This window comes from Apium graveolens, chromosome 3 (genome assembly GCF_009905375.1).
Source record: "Apium graveolens cultivar Ventura chromosome 3, ASM990537v1, whole genome shotgun sequence".
NCBI classification, from domain to species: Eukaryota; Viridiplantae; Streptophyta; class Magnoliopsida; order Apiales; family Apiaceae; genus Apium; species Apium graveolens.
The window spans coordinates 257664204-257685415 of NC_133649.1; the positions used below are offsets into that span (position 1 = coordinate 257664204).

The 21212-nt window shown below is 34.3% G+C and overlaps 1 long non-coding RNA gene across 1 annotated transcript; it reads left to right on the plus strand.

Moving 5' to 3' along the window:
* Nucleotides 1-20023: 20023 nt before the first annotated feature.
* On the plus strand, nt 20024-20793 carry LOC141711041 (uncharacterized). Its single transcript, XR_012571196.1, has 3 exons — nt 20024-20163; nt 20267-20362; nt 20493-20793. It is a non-coding gene; the product is annotated as an uncharacterized LOC141711041 (long non-coding RNA).
* The last annotated feature ends 419 nt before the right edge of the window (nt 20794-21212 follow it).

Here is a 21212-nt window from a genome sequence, read left to right on the forward strand (position 1 = left end):
ACCTTGGGTATGAGAGGATCCCGAGGCTTGACCCGCTTCTTTACCACTCGAGTCCTGATGGGTTTCATATTCCTTCTTAACTGAAAATAATAAGGTGAATAACAATAAAAAGGATGAGCCAAAAATTGCTCAACAAGTCCGCAAAATATAAACAGTGTTAAAGTATTTTAAATGAAACCGTAATCCCGGGTATATCTACAAAGATATAACCCCACGAGAATAGAAAGAAGGCCATTACCGGCGAGTACAAATGAACTAAATTGGACACAAGTTCGCATCTAGATTCTGCTGATCAGTCAGAATATAATGCAGATCTATATTTCCATATATAGATCCAGTCGGGTACCCAGGCACTACGGCCCATGTCGAGGCATCAGTCATATCCCGGTCCTCAGGATTAAGACACACTCAATCCCCAAAATATCATTATCCAGTCCATCGCTTAGCAACCGGAACAATCGGTATGCGTTGATATATTCTAATCACCAGAATATATCAGTCTCAATGTGTAATCAATAGAATGTGAATCAAGAATCCAAAGAAACGCATAAATCAAGAATTGAAATGAAATATGAACAAAGGAATAGCAAATATGTATTAGTGATTATGAACAAGAATCAAAAGAGTGCAAACGTGATAAGCATCTGAAGAAATGTCACTATTCTGAAAATAGAATAGGGGAAAAACTTGCCTTTTGCGCGACTCACTGCAAATATGTCACCTTCATCTATTATCGACTCAACCTGCCTTGCTGACTTAGCTTCTGTTAGAGAAATAGATTGATTTAGTCATTTTACACTTCAATTCCATCTTGAATCGACTTCACACCGTTCCTAATGTCTACCCATGCGCTTATGACTGACTCATGTATTACTTATTACAAAGTAAGACTCAATTAACCATATAATACACATAAGCACATAAGCGCATAATCATTTTTATAGTTGAAATAATTTTTAGAATCAAATTCAACTCGCTTATCGCTCAACTGATCGTTATCTGACTCGTTTCCCATTTTTCCGGAATATTTCGGACATGTTTTGACCCGCATTGCTACTGATAATCAAACAAGTAACAAAGTAAACTAATTTCTAGAAGACATTAAGCTTAATATTATTTTTAATGAAAAGAATTCATTTTTCTGAGTCAAAAGGCTTTCGTTTCGCTCGAATCGGACTAACGGTCTAATTATTATCAATTAAACACTGATAATTCAATTTATTATTCACTATAAATAATTATTACTAATTTTTAAAACTCAAAAATAATTTTTAAATAATTAATTAAGAAAAATCAGAATTAAAAATGATTTTTCTATAATTTTTGGAATTAAAATGAATTTATTATGATTTATTGAAAATTATTTGATTAATTATCAAAATAATTAATCATTTTTAAATAATTAATAAATAATTAATAACTAGTAAATAAATAATAAATAATAAGAAAATAATTCAATCTGATTTTTAGAAAATAATTCAGAATTATTTATAATATAAATCAATTAATTAATTAATTTATAGAATAAATAAAACTGATTTTTGAAATTAATAAAAATAAATTAAATTAAAAAATCCAGAAACATTTTTCAGAAACCAGACATCTGACAAAACAGATCAAAACCGGGTTGACAAACGGGTCAACCGAGTCACAATCCGGGTTATGAAGAAGATGACCGGATTTTTCCAGAATCCGGCGACTTCACCGGATTCCGGTGAGTCGAATATAGTCCCAAATCAGCACCGCTTGATACGGTTTTTGGGTGCTTTTCATTGCAAATCACATCAACAACTCAGTCCAGCCATTTAGTTCAACAAAATCATCCATGTAACAACTTCTCCGGCCAAAATCGATCAAACACCGACCTAAACTCCGGCCAGAATCCTATCTTTTGATTGTGTAAACCAAACTCAACATTCTAGTAGTGGAAATTAAAGCTATGAACACATACAATCAAAACCCTAATCTTTCAGGAACCAAAGATTCATAGGAATCATCGAGTTGTAATTTGAAAATTCAGTATAAACCCTAGAAATCGTGAATCACTATACAGACATCGTTTGTTTAATTAAACACCATGAATCGACTGTAAATCATCTAACAAAGCTATATCAATCATCAAAACATCAAAATAAGCCTGAAATCAAAAATTCCTATTCGAACATAAACCCTAGAAATTGAAAATCGAAAATGATGCATTAAAACATGAAATTGATATCAAAAAAGAAAGAACAGATCAAAACCTTCGATTTGGTTACTGGAATCACACGATTTGATGAAGAAATCAGCTGGAAATCACATTTTGATTCTCGACCTGATTCAAGTTCTTCCCGACCCGATTTGCAGAGAAAATCAATTAATTTCTGATTTTAAGTTTATAATTAATAATAATTAAATAAAAATTAGGCTATTTATAGTAGTAAAATTAATACTCCTAAATAAAATTAAGGCCCTAATTCTACTCTTTTTAAAATTAATAGGCCCCTAATTTTATAATTTTTGAGTATTAAAATTTAATTTATAAATATTTTATATATGCAATATATATGCCAAAATTTCCCAAAAATTGTGAATATTGCAAAAATGCAAAGAAATAATATAAATGAAAGTCCTATAATTTGGGGTTTATAAAAATAAAAATGTGATTTTTGTGGGGTTTTTAACACCCAATGGGGCCCGGAAAAGTCATTTTTCGCAAAATAAGAAAATTTATAAAATACCTAGATGTTCAGAATAATGCGATGGTAAAAGCCGTTTGATGAAAAATAAGGCTCATTATTTTATTTGAAATACTGGCTTTAAAATCATAGTTCGGGTCGTAAAACGTTTGAAATGAAAGCGATGAATGCAAAATAAAATATCTTAAAAATATCTTAAAAATACAGAAATGACATGGAATGCACGTAACACGTAACAATTAGGGTTTGACAGATACTTACACATAAATGACACATTAACACACATCATTTATTACAAATATGATATAATACATACTGTAGATTTCCCAGACGTTACATCATTCCCCCCTTAATAGGATTCTATCCTCAGAATCTTATTATGAAAACAAATAAGGAAATTTCTCTAACATTTCACTCTCAAGTTCCCAGGTTGATTCTTCAACCATAGAATTTCTCCACAACACTCGCACTAAAGATACAGATTTATTTCTCAACACTTTCTCTTGTCGATCTAAAATTCTTACCGGCTGTTCTACAAAAGATAAATCAGGTTGGATATCTATCGGTTCATACTCGATTACATGCCTAGAATCAGGATTATATCGCTTAAGCATCGACACGTGAAACACATTGTGAATATGTTGCATATGAGGCGGTAAAGCTAATTCGTACGCAACTTTTCCCACTTTCTTTAAAATTTCAAACGGTCCGACGTATCGTGATTTCAATTTACCCTTGCTTGCCAAATCTGGTCAATCATTTCCATGGTGATATTTTGAGTAATACGTGTTCTCCTTCCTGATAATCCATATCTTTATGTGCTTGATCTACATATTTGTGTTGCCTGTTGTGTGCTGCATCTAATCGTTTTCGAATAAGTTCGATCTTTTCTTTAGTTTATTAGATTAATTCTGGACCCAAAATCTTGCGTTCTCCAACTTCATCCCAATGTACTGGTGATCTACATTTTCTTCCGTATAATGCTTCATACGGTGGCATTCCAATGCTTGCGTGATAACTTTTATTGTTAGAAAATTCCACCAAAGGTAAATGCTCATCCCAACTGCCTTCGAAATCAATCGCACAAACTCGTAGCATGTCTTCAATCGTTTGGATAGTCCTTTCACTTTGCCCATCGGTTTGCTGATGATAAGCGGTACTCATGTTTAATTTAGTTCCAAGACATTCTTGAAATTGTCTCCAAAATCTTGTGTTGAAACGGGGATCTCGATCAGACACGATAGATATTGGAACTCCATGGCGCATCACAATTTCCTTGAGATACAAGTGCACTAGCTTGTCGAGTAAAAATATTTCGTTAATCGGTAGAAAATGTGCCGACCTCGTGAGTCTATCAACAATCACCCATATCGTATCATGATTTTCTTTAGTCCTTGGTAGTCCTACCACAAAATCCATCGCTAAATGTTCCTATTTCCATTTTGGAATGTCTAACGGTTGTAATAATCCGCTCAGAGGTTGATGTTTCGCTTTGACTCTCTGGCATGTGTAGCATTTACTTACCCATTCTACTATTTCCTTCTTCATATTCGGCCACCAAAAGTTTTCCTTTAGATCGCGATACATTTTTGTACTCCCTGGATGAATGGAATACTTCGAACTGTGCGCATCTCGCAATATTTCTTCATTTAGTTCTACCACGTTAGGGATCCAGATTCTCGATGCAAAGCGTAGAATTCCTTCATTATCCTTCTGAGTTGTGATTTCTTCTCCCGTTAAGTCGTTATCCTGACTCATCACTTCTTCTTGACAGCGGCGAATCTTCTCTAGCAACTCTGGTTGAAAAGTCATAGCATAGATAGCTTCTGCAGATTCATTGGGAATACGAATTTCGATTTCCAACTTATCAAATTCCTTGGCTAATTCTTCGCATGAAGTTAACAAATTCAATCTTTCTTTCCTGCTCAGTGCATCTGCCACAATCATTTGCTTTCCCTGGATGATAACTGATCGTAACATCGTAATCTTTAATCAATTCCAGCCATCGACATTGACGCATGTTCAGTTCTTTTTACGTGAAGATGTACTTCAGACTTTTATGATCTGTATAGATTTCGCATTTCTCACCTTAGAGATAGTGTCTCCATAGTTTCAACGCAAATACGATCGCTGCTAATCCCAGGTCATGCATATGATATTTATGCTCATGAGGTTTAAGCTGTCTTGAAGCATATGCAATGACGTTACCATGCTACATTAATACACATCCTAATCCGTGATACGAAGCATCGCTGTAAATGACTGAAATTCCCATGCTCGTCTGGCAATACGAGTACCGGTGCGGTTACTAACCGATTCTTCAGCTCTTGAAAACTTCCTTCACATTTATCGTCCCATATGAACTTTTCACTATTTTGAGTTAACTTGGTCAACGGCGTTGCTATTTTCACAAAATCTTTGACAAATCTTCTATAATATCCTGCCAATCCCAAGAAACTTCGAACTTATGTCGGTGTCTTTGGTCTTTCCCAATTTAACACAACTTCAATCTTTGCTGGATCGACTTTGATGCCTTCTCTACTGATGATGTGTCCTAGAAATTGTACTTCCTTCAACCAGAATTCACATTTTGAGAATTTCGCGTACAGTTGCTCTTTCTTCAGAATTTCCAAAGCTATCCTCAAGTGCTCAGCATGCTCTACTTCCGTCCTTGAGTAAATCAAGATGTCATCAATAAATACGATCACAAATTTGTCCAAGTATTTCTTGAATACCCTATTCATCAAATCCATGAATGCTGCTGGCAGCGTTTATCAAACCGAATGCCATTACCAGAAACTCGTAATGTTCATATATCGTACGAAACGCAGTTTTAGGGAATATCTTCAGCTTTAATCTTCAATTGGTGATAACCTGACCGCAAATCTATCTTTGAAAACCATGCGGCTCCTTTTAGTTGATCAAACAAATCATCGATTCTCGGTAAAGGATACTTGTTCTTGATAGTGAGCTTATTCAATTCCAGATAGTCAATGCATAACCGCATGATGTCATCTTTCTTCTTCACGAACAATACTGGTGCACCCCATGGGGATACACTGGGTCGTATGATGCCTCTGTCTAGCAGATCTTGCAATTACATCGACCATTGCTTCATCTCGACTGGAGCCATTCGATATGGAGCTTTCAAAACTGGTTCTGTACCTGGTGCTAGATCAATCGTAAATTCAATTTCTCAATCTGGAGGTAATCCTGGAAGCTCGTCTGGAAAGACGTCCGGAAATTCACATACAACTGGAATGTCTTCTATTTTGGGACTTCCTTTCTCAGTATCTAACACGTAAGCTTCATACATCTCACATCCCTGTCGAATCAATCGTTTGGTCTACATCACTGTTAGAAATTTCTTCCGCTGTTTTTCACCCTTAAACATTACCATTGTATTTTCCGCAGTTCGTAATTTGACTTTCTTATTCACGTAATCGATCTGAGCATTATGACACGCTAACCAATCCATTCCCAAAATGACATCAAACTCTCCTAACTTAAAAGAAATCAAGTCTACAAAAAAATGATGTCCGGCTATTTCTACATCGCACGCAGGACATACTCGATCTACCGGAACTTGGTCGTCATTCGCTAATTTATAATTAATGTCTCGCCCAACCATTCGATTTCACAATGTAACTTATCAAGGAATTCTTCAGAAATAAATGAGCGAGTAGCTCCAGAATCAATTAATATTTTTGAACTTACGGAATTTACCAAAAGCGTACCTGCGATTACACTCGGACTCTGCACTGCTTCTTTCATTGTCATGTTGAAGGTTCTTGCTCTGGGTTGATTAGGCGGCGGCGGCAGAGGTAATGCCAATACTCTTGGAATACTGGCTGCCATAGTTGGTCCTTTGCAATTTCTAGCGATATGCCCTTTCTTTCCACATTAGAAGTAAGTAATTTCCGCTGTTCTTCCCACTGGACATTCGTTAAAATAATTCCCTTTCTGCTTACATCGGTAACATATCACATCCTTTTTAATACATACGCCGGTATGTTTTCGATTACATGTCTTGTAGTACGGCACCTGGGACTCTAACCATTCCCTGCTGGCTGGAGGCTTGGAAACGATTACCTGTTTTCTGTATACCTTGTCCTATTCTTTTGAAATTAAAATTTGTCCGGGCTTGGAATCCCGGTTTTCTGCTGGAGCGGTCTTGGAAACTTCCCTGTCCTTTATCTTGCTGAGATCTTTCACTTTCCCCTTCAATAATCAAAGCTTTCTGGACTACGGCGGTATACGTTATTAATTCAAAAACTGCAACTTGGCCACGAATCCATGGTCGTAATCCTTCTTGAAATCTTTGAACTAGCTTCTCTTCAGTATCAACCTGTTCTGGGACAAACCTAGCCAACTCAGTAAATTTGGCCTCATACTCTGTTACGGACATATTTTCCTGCTTCAGTTCTAAAAACTTAATCTCAATTTGGTTTTTCACATAGCGAGGAAAATGCTTTTCTAAGAACAATTCTTTAAATCTATCCCACGCAATAACACCTTCACCCTCTAAAGCCTTTTAGATTCCCACCAATAATTTGCCTCTCCTTTCAACAAATAACTAGCAAAGTCAGTCTTCTGGTCTTCACCTATCTTCACTAGTGCAAACGCTTTCTCTATTTCTTTCAGCCAGGTGGTAGCCTTAATAGGATCAGTAGACCCTTCAAATTATGGAGGTTTAACAGACTGAAACTGCTTAAAAGTAACAACAGGTAATGCCGGTGGTATCTAGGGCTCAGGACGAGGTGGTTGTTGTAATATTTATTGTTGAATCTGTTGTTGTTGATGTTGCATCTGCTGCTGCATCATTGCCATATGTTGTTTCATCAGATGGAACATTTGGTTCATGGTCTCATTAGTCTGTGCTTCAGAATTGCTGTTGGAAGTCTCAGTCCTAGTCTTTCTTTTTGGTGCCATCTTTTGATAATAAAACAAGTGATGTTTCTTTAACAGTTTAATAAATAATTGGCATTAGATAAGAAAACAATTTATCCTGTATTATCAACATGGTTCGAATAAAGGAAATAGTTGCTTAATATAAAAACAGGAAATGTAAGCAGTGAAATAAAATGGTTGTTCTTTTCTTTTTCTCTTTTTTTTTCAACAGAATTTATAATATGAAAAGTTGTAAAACAATATAAAGTGAAGGTAAATGCTGTAAAACTGTAAAGACTGAAATTTAAAGAAATTTGAAAAAAAGTTCATTTTATATATATGACACCAGCCTCAGGTGTAAATGCTTGATACAAAAAGTCTCGCTCTGCTGGTTATCACCGCGGCTACAAGTCATACTAGCTACTATCAGTCAAACAACTACTACAGGTTAAGCTACTAATACACACATACACACTACTCACTATGTTATACTATGCTACCTCTATATACATCTGTACTCTGAAGTCACTGTCTCAAAATCCAGGCGGAATACGCCTCTGCTCCTCCCTAAGTGCCTGGACCAGAGTCTGTGCCAAGCAGAATATCCCGTAGAACTCTGCGAAGAAAGGTGGTCCCTCATGGGTCAAATCATCAAGCTCCCAAGTGGCACTCATCAGAACCGACTGCAAACTCTGTCTCATATAGTAATCTGGCTATAGGGCCGCTAACGGTCCTCTGTCCCTCTGGTCAAACAAATGCATAATCTCTCGGCACTGTGCTCTCCAATATTCCACATCATCCCTCATAACTCTGTACTCATGGTATGGTACCATATACGGCTGTGCAACCTGACCTACTGACTCCTGTGATGGAACCCTCGGTATACCTACACCCTGATGTGGTAATCCTAACTGTAGATCCAGATCATGCTCTCTCATCCCCTCGACTGGAATCATCTGAAATACATCCGGCTCTGGGGCATGCACTGGTATAGGAGGTAACACTGGGAGTGGTGGTAACTCTGGCTCAATCCCCGGTATGAACTGATGCTCAACTGGTAAAGGAACCATTGGCTCAAAGAACTCAAATGGATCAAACATCTCTATAGGGTCCTGGACTATCCCCTGTACTGGTGGTACCGGCTCCTGTGGCAATGGTGGTGGAGGTGGTAGAGGAGGAAACATGTACTCAGATACTGGAGGTATAACTGGTGATGCTGGCCCGATGACTGTCCTCTCAGAAGACGCAGAATAACCAGAAGATACCATCTGATAATATACCAAAGAAAAGAAAGGTCACTAAACAATCCTAAGATTTATACTTCCCTATTCTAATTTGACCTAAATCCTAACACTACTCTCCCCATTTGACTATTTCTATCCTATGTGATCTCCCTATCTTATCTTAACCCTAATGTTCTTGTTTTCAGGGACCAAACCTACCGCTCTGATGCCAAACCTGTAACGCCCTCCAGACCCGGGGTATAAGTCTAGGAGTTACTAGCTAATCACCAAACCTGTACAATCTGATTAATAATTAATAAAGAAATGAAACTAAACCCCTTTAACACTAACCAGGATCTTTTTAGGTTGAAGTATAAAAACAAGAACCACTAACAACTTTTATTAAAAACCAAATTCAAAATCTCACAAATTCTCTTTATTACAAACCATTGTCTAATCAGTTTTAAACTAAGTTCATCTTCTATTTAAACACACACACTAACTATTCACACTCCACCTGTTCGGTCAACTCAAAGCTTTCTTCCTGGATTGGGATCAACACCTTGGGTATGAGAGGATCCCGAGGCTTGACCCGCTTTGTTACCACTCGAGTCCTGATGGGTTTCATATTCCTTCTTAACTGAAAACAATAAGGTGAATAACAACAAAAAGGGTGAGCCAAAAATTGCTCAACAAGTCCGTAAAATATAAACAGTGTTAAAGCATTTTAAATGAAACTGTAATCCCGGGTATATCTACAAAGATATAACCCCACGAGAATAGAAAGAAGGCCATTACATGTGAGTACAAATGAACTAAATTGGACAAAAGTTCGCATCTATATTCTGCTGATCAGTCAGAATATAATGCAGATCTATATCTCCATATATAGATCCAATCGGGTATCCAGGCACTACGGCCCATATCGAGGCACCAGTCATATCCCGGTCCTCAGGATTAAGACACACTCAATCCCCAAAATATCATTATCCAGTCCATCGCTTAGCAACCGGAACAATCGGTATGCGTTGATATATTCTAATCACCAGAATATATCAGTCTCAATGTGTAATCAATGGAATGTGAATCAAGAATCCAAAGAAACTGGAGAAATCAAGAATCGAAATGAAATATGAACAAAGGAATAGCAAGTGTGTATAAGTGATTATGAACAAGGAATCAAAAGAGTGCAAACGTGATAAGCATCTAAAGAAATGTCACTATTCTGAAACTAGAATAGGGGAAAAACTTGCCTTATGCGCGACTCACTGCAAATATGTCACCTTCGTCTATTACCGACTCAACCTGCCTTGCTGACTTAGCTTATGTTAGAGAAATAGACTGATTTAGTCATTTCATACTTCAATTGCATCTTGAATCGACTTCACACCAGTTCCTAATGTCTACCCATGCGCTTATGACTGACTCATGTATTACTTATTAGCAAGTAAGACTCAATTAACCACATAATACACATAAGCACATAAGCACATAATCATTTTTATAGTTGAAATAATTTTTAGAATCAAATTTGACTCGCTTATCGCTCAACTGATCGTTATCTGCACTCGTTTCCCATTTTTCCGGAATTTTTCGGACTCGTTTCGACACGCATTTCTACTAATAATCAAACAAGTAACAAAGTCAACTAATTTCTAGAAGAAATTAAGCTTTAATATTATTTTTAATGAAAAGAATTCATTTTTCTGAGTCAAAAGGCTTTCGTTTCGCTCGAATCGGACTAACGGTCTAATTATTATCAATTAAACACTGATAATTCAATTTATTATTCGCTATAAATAATTATTACTAATTTTTAAAGCTCAAAAATAATTTTTAAATAATTAATTAAGAAAAACCAGAATTAAAAATGATTTTTCTATAATTTTTGGAATTAAAATAAATTTATTATGATTTATTGAAAATTATTTGATTAATTATCAAAATAATTAATCATTTTTAAATAATTAATAAATAAATAATAATTAATAAATAAATAATATATAATTGAGGAAATAATTCAATCTGATTTTTAGAAAATAATTCAGAATTATTTATAATATAAATCAATTAATTAAATAATTAATTAATTAATTTATAGAATAAATAAAACTGATTTTTGAAATTAATAAAAATAAAATAAAATTAAAAGATCTGGAAACATATGTCAGAAACCAGATATCTGACAAAACAGATCAAAACCGGGTTGACAAACGGGTCAACCGGGTCACAATCCGGGTCATGAAGAACATGACCGGATTTTTCTAGAATCCGGCGACTTCACCGGATTCCGGTGAGTCGAATACAGTCCCAAATCAGCACCGTTGGGTGCTTTTCATTGCAAATCACATCAACAACTCAGTCCAGCCATTTGTTCAACAAAATCATCCCTATAACAACTTCTCCGACCAAAATCGATCAAACACCAACCTAAACTCCGGCCAGAATCCTATCTTTTGATTCTGGAAACCAAACCCAACGTTCTATAGTGGAAATTAAAGCTATGAACACATACAATCAAAGCCCTAATCATTCAGGAACCAAAGATTCACAGAATTCATCGAGTTGTAATTTGAAAATTCAGTATAAACCCTAGAAATTGTGAATCACTATACAAACATCGTTTGTTCAATTAAACACCATGAATCGACTTTAAATCATCTAACAAAGTTATATCAATCATCAAAACATCAAAATAACCCTGAAATCAAAAAGTCCTAATTCGAACATAAACCCTGGAAATTGAAAATAAAAAACGATGCATTAAAACATGAAATTGATATCAAAAACAGAAAGAACAGATCAAAACCTTCGATTTGGTTACTGGAATCACACGATTTGATGAAGAAATCAGCTGGAAATCACAGTTTGATTCTCTACCCGATTCAAGTTCTTCCCGACCGATTTGCAGAGAAAATCAATTAATTTCTGATTTTTAGTTTATAATTAATAATAACTAAATAAAAATTAGGCTATTTATAGTAGTAAAATTAATACTCCTAAATAAAATTATGACCCTAATTCTACTCTTTTTAAAATAATAGGCCCCTAATTTTATAATTTTTGAGTATTAAAATTTAATTTATAAATATTTTATATATGCAATATATATGCCAAAATTTTCCAAAAATTGTGAATATTGCAAAAATGCAAAGAAATAATATAAATGAAAGTCCTATAATTTTATAAAAATAAAAATATGATTTTTGTAGGGTTTTTAACACCCAATGGGGCCCGGAAAAGTCATTTTTCGCAAAATAAGAAAATTTATAAAATGCCTAGATGTTCAGAATAATGCGATGGTAAAAGCCGTTTATGAAAAATAAGGCTCATTATTTTATTTGAAATACTGGGTTTAAAATCATGGTTCGGGTCATAAAACGTTTGAAATGAAAGCAATGAATGCAAAATAAAATATCTGAAAAATATCTTAAAAATACAGAAATGACACGGAATGCACGTAACACGTAACAATTAGGGTTTGACAGATAATTACACATAAATGACACATTAACACACATCACTTATTATAAATATGATATAATACAGACGTAGATTTCCCAGATGTTACATCAGGTGGGACAAAGCTCAAATACTCAAGTTGATGTTGGAAAAGAAAGACTGTTAAGGGCTGCAGAAGGACCTAATCAAGATCAGGAATTCAATGACCTTCTTGCAGCACTAAGAGTGTCTCTTCAACACAACTATATGAGTTGCAAGAAAGCTTTAGACAAGAACATCAATTTCATAAGAGCAGTGGTGGTAAAGATTGACAACTTCCTAGAGAAAAGAATTGTGATGAATATAAGTGATGGTGAGGTGGACAGGTGTCTTCAGGTTACTTTTGGAAATCTTCAAACACTGAGAGTATCTGAATTGGATGATATGATTGACAAAGTACACCAAGTAATTCCTGAAGAACCTCAACTTCTACATGAGCTTAAAAAGGCACAGATAACAGCTTTTCCAGAAGCTATCTATCTCCAGACAAGGGAATTGTTTATGTCTGCCCTTCAACCAAGCATGCCAAGCATCTCTATATTCCCAAACATTGTGTCAAATCAAACTTAAGGCTGCTCATGACTTTATAGTCTGATTTAAAGATCAAGAAGAGCAAGAAGCATGAGGATGTAGAGATGATAAAGATATTGGAAAGATACCTTGTAGACTATGATAATATGTTGCCAACTACTAAGTACAATCTAAGGAAAGATGAAGATGATGAGCAGAAAGATGATCAAAAACCTTCTGGCTCAAATCCAAGTCAATCCTCCAAGGCAACTAGTAGCAAGGAAAAAAAGCCAGGAGGAGAAGAAGAATGATAAGAAGAAAAGAGGAAGTGAGAGGAGAACCAAAAAGACTCATGATAACTCAGAAACACACAAAACCCTAAAAATCTAAACACAAGAAGCTCAAACCTCAGCTCAACCTTAAAATCAACTATCTCAAACATCAAACCTCCTCAAACTCCAAAGCCAAAATTTCTCTAAAAATAAACTGCTAACTCTTTCCTAAATCCCAATCACCTCAAGCAAGACATCTCTAAAGAAAATCTCAGTCCTACCTTCTGTCAAACCATCACATAAAATTCACTTCAAGACTGCTGGGAGAAAAACTAAAAAGGCCAAGTCTACTAAAGAGGTTGAAGTTACTGAAAGGGCCATTTGGAACTGCTTTAAGAAAAATGACTTTCTACCTCTAAATTGGTGCATCTCAGATGAAGATTATTTCCAACATCTAGCTGAAGAAATAGTTACAGTCTGGGTTGTATCTCTAAGGGAAGTTAGAATTTATTATGAAGATGGGTCTTTCACCTTCCTTAGCTGTGATTTAATGGATTCTCTTTCTCCTACAGAAATTAAGAGAATGATAAGTTTGTTAAAGGATAAGGATACTGCTACAAGGGCATGGAGATCAGTTCTACCTGAATGGTTGATTACAAGGGAGGAAACAATAAAAAGAAATAAAGCTGAATCTGAAGAAAGAAGGAGGAAGTATGATGAAGAAATAGAGATGTACATAAAAAGATCAGAAGAGCTCAAGGCCAAAGGATTGAGTAGAATCACTAAGGATGGGAAATTTCTAAACATCAAACCTGGTGGATTCTCAAAATTTGGGATTGGTTTACTAGATAGTGGTTATCCAAAGGTAGCAAGACATAAACTTGTGGAAGCTCTAAGTGGAACACCTATTATAGAAGAACTGGAAATTCTTGATCACTTGAAAGATGTTCTTAGAGAAGAAGCAGATACAAAAACTGTCTTTACCTGATACTTGTAACCATTAAACTTTGTAAATCTCCTAATGTATAAAATTTGTAATTCTATCAAGCTTTATGTATTGATTTCATTTTCCATTTTTTTAACTTGGGGTTAGTCTTGTTAACAGACATGAATTTGTGTTAAGCAATCTTCTCACAAATTGGGGGAGATTGTTGTGCAAGATATGTCTGTACTTTAACAAGACTAAGTCAAATTGACAATCCTAAGTAAGTTGTATTGTAATCTTAGTTTACATTTGTACTTGTAACTTCTAATGTCTGTAAAAATGAAAAAGGAGCAGACTGGAGTCTTTTTGTTTAAATAGTATCAAGCCTAAGGATTCTATCTGGAAGAAGATCAAGAAGATCATGCCTCAGAAGAATTTTGAAGAAGCTTGGAGTTGAATAAATCTGTTTGGAGAAAAATATTCTAAGTCAAGATCTCTACAAGTCACAGATTTAGTATTATAGAGAAGTCACTCGAGAACTCCAAATGACTTATCGAGAAGTCAGGAAAGCTACTAGAGAACTCATAGAGATATCGACAAGCCAAATTGAAGACATGAAGATTGGAGGTATCGACAAGTCATTTCTTTACTAGAGAACTCATAGTTATAGATAAGTCAACATTCATTAGAGAACTCTGAGTTATGGATAAGTCAAATTCCACTAGAGAACTTAGAGATATCGATAAGCCAAAATTCACTGGAGAACTCTGAGTTATCGACAAGTCAAATTTGACAAGAGAACTTTGAGTTATCGATAAGTCAATAAACCACTAGAGAACTCAGAGATATCGATAAGTCAAAGGGAAGATATGAAGACTAAAGATCTCAACAAGCCAAATTCTCTTCTAGAGAACCCTAGAGACCTCTACAAGTCAAATTAACTATGGAGTATTAGAGATCTCGATAATCCAATATACTTATCGAGATGTCAAGTTCTCTATAGATCAAATAGAGATCTTGAGGTAAAATCTCAAAGTACAAATTTGCAGACCAGTTCAATATCCAAGATTTACAATCAACAAACAATCTAAACAGTTGGATTGACAAGTCTACAAAAAGCAGCTTGAAGGATGTGCAAGATCAATGGTGAAGATTAACTGACAAAGGAAGATCAAAGTAAACACATCATGCCTAAGATATGCTAAGCCAGAAATGGAAGATACACTTTTCCTAAAATGGAAATGACAAGTGACAGTTTACTCAAGTTAATAGCATGTCTTATTGTACACTGTGTAAACCAGCAGTTAACTGAATTATAAAGATAACACTGGTCTGTTAGTCAGTTGTAACAATTTAGATAAAAAATCTTGTAACACTCTCAAGAAGAAGCTACGCTCTTTATCAACAAAGAGCCTAGAAATTTTTTAGCAAAACATTCTTAATTTTAATATAAAATTAAGTGAGTTTTGAAAAGATCTGTGTTCTTTATTATTGCATGTTTAATTTCTGCAGTAACACATTTCAGTACAAGATTTAATTTACTTTGTTCAACCATAAAATGCTCAAGAAAAGCATAAAAACAGTAAAACACATTCACCCCCCCTCTGTGTGTTATTCATTTCCTAACATAAATAAAAATATGTATATTGGTCATGTTAGTTGTATGATGTTTTGTGATCATTTATATGTGGTTAGTGGTTTACGAGGTTTAATTGTATAATTAAATAGCGAGCCATATTGTTTTTATTTCACTTTTAAAAGTGGTTTTATTGCAGATTTATTTTCATAAATATTTGGGTTGTCTCTGAAAATGCTTTTATGATTTTATAATTTCAATAATGATTTTTGGGATTTTATAATATTTAGAAATCAATATTTCAGTAATTAAATAGCCCTAAATGATTTTCTGATTGCATTTATGTGTAAATTCAATATTTAATTCCAGGATGCTTCAAAAATTACAAAACTCATATTTTATTAAATTTTAATATTTTGTGAATTTTAAAATTATTTTAGAAATTTTTGGGATTAAATTCACCCGCACGTTTGTTCGTTAAATGCGGGTATGTTGCGCATTTCCAAAATGGTTTAAAAATTATGAAAAAATTATTATATTAGTTTTTTATTTATTTCTGAAATTTTAAAATTATTTTAGACATTTTTCGATAAATTTTCATGCGCACCTCAGGTTCATTTAATTGAGAAAAGCGGAACAAAAATTAGGCTACTGGGTAATACTGGACATGTGTCTCACAGTTAGTATATTAGTTGATAAGTGTCTAATTTTTTTTTCAGTTTATTCGATACATGGAAGATGCAAATCGATTACATACATTTTATTTCTTAATTCATTTTGTTCTTATCTCTAATTTCTCTTGTCTCTCGGTCGAATCTCTCTCCTATCTCTCTGTATCTCTCTCTCCCCTCTCTGTTCCCATCTTTTCCCCTGCTTTCTTCATGTTTTCCGGTGATTCTTCCTTGTCTCTCTCTGTTTCCGTTCCCGGTTATTTCGTTACTGCCGCCGCCGGCTAGTTCCGGTGAGGCCTGGTGGTTTTGATTTGTTTCGTTTTATTATATATGAATATATAACATTGTATATATATGTGTGTGCAATTCATGTGCTTTGTGTAATGTGTGTTTGTGTGTGTGTGGGTACTGTGTATGTGTGTGTGAGTTGTGCAGCGTGCGTGTGTTTATTTGGCCTGTGTGTTTGTTTGGCCGTGTTCCTGTGTTGGGCTTCTCTGTTGGGCCTTGTTGTTGGGCTCTTGTTGGGCCCTGTGCGTGCAGTTGAACTTAATTGTTAAAATTTTTAATTTTAATTTCCTTTTACTGCAGGGAATTATTGATTAAAATTTGTGATATTAAATTATAATATATGCGGGAAATGATTTTAATCGGTGAAATTTATTCGGACATCTGAATATTTTCGGGTACAAACAAATTTTGCCGCCATTGAAGATGAACTTCGGTGAGTCAACGGTGGACGGGTGATGATTTTAATCTGAGTCCTAAATATATAAAACAAATAAAGTGGTTCGTATAATTATTTTTTAAAACATAAATAATTATTTAGTTTAATAAGTCATATTGAGACGCAGATTGAAAATTGTGATTTGTTGGGATTGTGATGTCGATTATGTTTCGACGGGTAATCCTATAAATTGAGGAGTCGCTAAATTTTTCCGAAAAATTATTTTAAATACGATAAGTGTACTATACGATATAAAATATTTTATCTGTATTGTGAATATAGATTACGTGATTATGTGTGTGTATATTATACGAGTCAGAATATCAGATTCGGTTAGTTAAGTTCGAGGATATCAAGTATAGCGGTATAACTAGTTAGGTTATTCAGTTACTGTAGATTCCAGTTAGAGTTCGTGAGGACTAATGTCAGTCGACTGCAAATACCCTAGGAATCCCGAAAAATCATCGCAAGGCAAGTACCCCTGACCATACTTTTATGGTTCATTATATATGAATAAACCATTGTTTTATTCTCGTACAGGAACATATGCATTTTAAGTTACGTATCCCCTATAGTTATAACTAATTGTTTTAAATATGTTTTGGGGAAAAGTAACTTCGAAAAGGTATCCTATCTCGAATGAAAATGATTTATGAAACAATTTTACGTGTGCTGTTTAATGAATGATTTTAAACTGAGATAGGTACAAGTGATTTGAAAAACTGGATAAAACGATCAGATATTGGATACATAGGGAACAGAGTGCACTACAAGAAACAGGTAAAAAGACATCGGTTATAAACCGATGTTAAAAGTTTTTAAAAGCGATGTATTTTCATGTGTAGAGAAAGCTCCAGAGTTTTAGAAATCGATTTTAGACCGATGTCTTAGATACCAGTAGACAATAGTTCTAACTTAGAAACTGTAACTTCGAAACTGATGCCTTTTTTCTAATATATTACATTTTAACACATGATAACGAGTTCAATAATAGTTTGTCTTTTAATTTCTATCAATTTAAGCATGTTACACGTAAAGAAAAAAAAAAGAAAAAGACAACATTTATGAAAATCAAGACGTTATGAATAAGTACTTTTAACATCGGTTATTTTATGAACTGATATAAAAATAATATTAGACATCGGTTCTGTAGGCCTGTATTTTCGATCAATTTTGAACTGTTGTTAAAGATGTAATTTAACATAGGTTTTCTTAAATTGAGCTAATGTCAAACCCCTATGAAAGGTTTTGATTGGTATCTGAACTATGTTCTTGCAAACCTATAAACCAAATCAAACCAAACCAATATCGCAATCAAAACAAAAGGCCAATTTTATTTTCATTACCAAACATCCAATAGCCACTAATTTTTTAATATCCAAACATCTGCTATATTACCACTGGTTTACATCCAAACATTTAACAAAATATAAACATCTACATTACGACCTTAACTACACAAACACAAAAAAATGCACCCAATGTTAGCTACTAGTGAGAGTAGAATCCGAAGTTGTGTCTGAATTGTTTACAGAGCTGTCTTCGCAATCTGTACTTGAACTCCATATTCAGTTCCTAATCAAATGGATCCTCAATGGAGACAATAGGATACTCGGATACAAATGACTTATAAAGATCTTTGAGCTTTTCTTATGATATCTTCTTTGAACCCTTGTTGTTCTGCAATTAAAGTAACAGGGCAAATAAATACACAAACTACGGAAATTGGCATAAACATATTAATGAGATATCTTTCATTGCCTCTGAGAATGAAGAGGCGCCTACTGGAAGAATGATAAAATTCTGCAAGCAAACACATATGTGAGAACTCAAGGAACAGACTGTTGTAACATATCATAGTATCATTAATTCTCCAAGGACAAATCATGTTAATAAAAATATGAAAAAAATAAGAACTTACCAAAACTATTCCTCAGGGAATAATTAACTAATAATTCACATATCTTCCCTAGGCTGCATATTTATACAACTTGGTAGTTCTTATAGGTAATTAAATCAAGTAACCAATCAAAATATAATTAACTTCCAGAGATATTGGACATGCAATGCATAGCTACCTTATGGATGAGGTTGGATGAACATCCCTGTTTGCGTCTAATCAGACATAATTTAGCAACAGCTAGTCCGCACCCATTTTTAGTATGATGACCATGTTTCAAATCATTTTCCAGCAGACCTCCAGGCATTCAAAATTGACCATAATTTACTCTATCCACTTAGTCATATGCCAGAACAGGGAGCTATCACTGGTAACATGTTCTAACTTAGAATATGTATACATCCTGAATTAATTCTACTATCATTGCTGACTGCTATATCACACACCAGTTCAAAGAATGAACATGTATATAAATCTATATCTATCCTGACTACATATAAATATATAAATACAATGAAACACGTGAACCCAATGCACAGAACCAGATTAAAAAGAAAAAGAAAACATGGCCAAATTTACAGAACTACAGAAGAGATGCATCTATCATTAAAAAACCAAGCAATTTAACTGACCTTTTTCCTCTTGTTTCTTTTTCGCATCTTTAGGCACAAAACTACCATCTGCTTTAGCAACGCAATCCGATTTTCATTTTGCATATTGTATATGTTATATATTGAAACATGGTCATATTAGAAGATCACATTATATATATATATATATATAAACATCCTCCATGTGCTAGCAAGACATTTAAATTTACATTAATTTAATTACGGAAAAGAGAACCAAATTAGATATTTATATACTATTCCATTTATATACTATACAGAGACGCAACTACAATTATCAAGTCAAGTAATGTACAGCCGAGTCTAGGAAAAAAGGCTTTCAAATAGTCTGCGCAAAGATCACGTGTAGAATACATACGCAATAAGGTAACTAAGTGAGAAAATGCCTTCATGTCACCCCTGCTTAGCAAATTCTTGAAACAGCAGACCGTTACCACTCCCAACATCAAGCACACTCCAATCAACAATATCCAAGGAGCTGGTGTTATCTTCATAATTACAAGCTAAGACACAGCCCTTGGATCAACCAATCATTTAAAGCTTTAATAATAAATATGAAGTATCGCCATCTACTGCACTGTGTAACAGGACATACCTGATGTTGAAGGAGACAAAGCTTTCGACATTATGACATTCAGTGTCAAATATGGCAAACAGAAAGCTAGTAACTATTCATCAACTGATATCTTCTCTACATATCTAACAAGTCTATAGATTATTAATAACTTCTATTTGGTAAATTTTTTATTTGACTTCACATTTTGCAGGTATTTTCTCTCTGTCTATATATCCTGCTAATTGCCTATGGGTTTGTTGTGGTTATAGGAGCTTCTTCGTCGCTTCTAATATGCAAGATCGTGTCTGTAAGTTCTATGCCACCCAACAAGACTTACAGACATATAGAAAAATAAAAACATAGACACATGCACATCTGGAGTAACCTTGATTACTTACATTTCTCTTGAGAGTTTTTCCCTATACCTATTCTTTCAGGTTATAGGTCACACTATACTTGCCTCCCTCCTTATGCTTCAAGCAAATTCTACTAATCTGGACGATCCTGTATCAACGCAGTCCTTTTACATGTTTTAATATAAGGTAATTTAACTATGTTTTGCACCACATATACTTTTCTTTCTTTGACCTATACCACTGCTTTTCAGTTATATATATATACCTAACTTGACTAGAGACACCGTCCTCAATTTGGATCTTTGCGTGCAGCTATTATATGCAAAGTATGTGCTGATTCATTTCATGCACTGAGCAGCAGATATATATATATATATATATATATATATGTGAGTTCTATGGAGTCCACCTTTTTATCGGAGTCCTCGGAGTCCATCTACGTTCTGCAAATAAAATATATTGTAAAACGTGTTATTTTGCAAAACATGTTACACAAATAGCATAACTTCAACAAAATCATGCAAATCTCATATATTTACGGTACAATATGTATGTTCTGCAATATGTTCTGCAACATGAACATTTATGTTCTGCAAACTAAACATGTTTTGTAGAATATATATTTTTGCAATGTTCTGCTTGTAAAATGTATGCAATCTACAAGATTTTTGATAGAATAGTGATGTTTGTCGAAAAATAATATGTTTTGCAATATTTTAAGCTATATTTTACTTGCAGAACATATATGGACTCCGAGGACTCCAATTAAAGGTGGACTCCATAGAACTTTACTCTATATAT